Consider the following 277-nt stretch of genomic DNA (forward strand, 5'->3'; position numbering starts at 1 on the left):
GGGAGGGGGATGGGGGGAGAGAGGGAGGGGGGAGAAAGAGAGAGGAGGGGAGATGGAGGGGAATGGGGGACAGAGAGGGGGGCCGAGAGGGAGAGAGGGATGTGGGGTCAGAGAGGGGGATGGAGATAATGGGGGGGTGAGAGAGAAGGGGGGGGGAACTTGTATGGGGAGAGGGAGGAGAGTATTGTGTTCTCCCTTCCCTTGAAAAGAGAAAGGCTCCCCTGCTTTCAATCGTTCACTTGAGTAGGGAGAGTGATGTGTTGGGGGAAAGAGGAAT

The sequence above is a fragment of the Salvelinus namaycush genome, chromosome 36, assembly GCF_016432855.1.
Source record: "Salvelinus namaycush isolate Seneca chromosome 36, SaNama_1.0, whole genome shotgun sequence".
In the NCBI taxonomy this organism is placed as follows: domain Eukaryota; kingdom Metazoa; phylum Chordata; class Actinopteri; order Salmoniformes; family Salmonidae; genus Salvelinus; species Salvelinus namaycush.